Source organism: Hordeum vulgare, chromosome 1H (assembly GCF_904849725.1).
Source record: "Hordeum vulgare subsp. vulgare chromosome 1H, MorexV3_pseudomolecules_assembly, whole genome shotgun sequence".
In the NCBI taxonomy this organism is placed as follows: Eukaryota; Viridiplantae; Streptophyta; class Magnoliopsida; order Poales; family Poaceae; genus Hordeum; species Hordeum vulgare.
The window spans coordinates 56,795,259-56,796,483 of NC_058518.1; the positions used below are offsets into that span (position 1 = coordinate 56,795,259).

General features: G+C 53.9%; 1 pseudogene; it reads left to right on the plus strand.

Moving 5' to 3' along the window:
* Positions 1 to 396: 396 nt before the first annotated feature.
* On the plus strand, positions 397 to 913 carry LOC123396525 (annotated as a pseudogene).
* Positions 914 to 1,225: the final 312 nt, after the last annotated feature.

A 1,225-nucleotide genomic window follows, 5' to 3' on the forward strand; every position in this document is an offset into this window, starting at 1 on the left:
AAGCCAAATGATCAAGGTAAACGCTTGTTATCTATAGTCTGATAGAAGTCCAGCATCAGACCATTCCAATGCCATCCATTCAATTGAAATCTGAAGCGTGACAAACCGTGGTGCTTTTGTAAAAAAATAAGACATCGTCAGGGAATTAACTGCACGTAGCCCCACCATAAATCATCCGCTAATCTCTCCCTAATTAATCTCTCCTATATTCCAGCTGCAACCACACCGGATCAAGCTCGTCCAGCTCCCACACACCGCCGAGAGCGCCTCGCCCAAATTTCCTTATACCCCGCCTCGCATGCAGCCGCTTCCTACTCTTCCGCCGTCGAGCAGCACGGCCGCCCCGCCGGTCAGCTCCGCCCGCTGCTTGTCCAAACGACATCTTCTTCTACACCGATGCGACCCCTGGGCGACAACGCTGGTGCTCCATCCTGGCATGGATCGATCCTGCCGCTCTTCCAGCAAGTTGGCTACGGCAAAGGGGAGCCGGACGTGATCATCCAACTCGAAGGAGGGACGATCGGCGTGCACTACTGCATCCTCGACGCTCGGTCGCCTGGCTTTCTCAAGCGCCACATCCACACGACGATGACGTGCAACGACGGGAAGGTGCAGATCTCCGTGGACGGCAGAGACATGCCGACACCGTCGGTCTGGGCGTTGATCCAGTTCGCCTACACGGACGCGTTGCCCCGTCCTGGGTGGCCTTGATGGCGCCGGTCACAAGGCGATGATCCGACACCTCCTTATCACCGCCGAGCGGTACAACATGGGCAGGCTAAGGGCGATCCGCGAGCGTGTCCTATGCAAGAGCCTCGACATCGAGACCGTGGCAACCACGCTGGTCATGTCCGACGGACACGGCTTCAAGAAGCTGAGTGAAGCATGCGCCAAGTTCATGGCTTTTCCCTGACATCCAAATATCCATGCTTCATATGCGTCATTCTCATGCACCTTCGCTGTATAGAGTTTGCGACATTCTAGACATGCTTTCGTTTTTCTATACTATTGTGTTATCTTGAGATTGCAAGAGATTGACGCTTCTTCCAAATACCACCAACAAGCAGCGGGGACATTGAACGTGATAGGATACGGCACAATCATGAATCAACGTGCAGCGGGGACATTGAACGTCAAAGGATACGTCACAATCATCTTGCCGCCATGCTGGCCTCTTCTCTGACGATGTTGCATCCATGGTACTCCTAATCGATGTTCAGGTTGG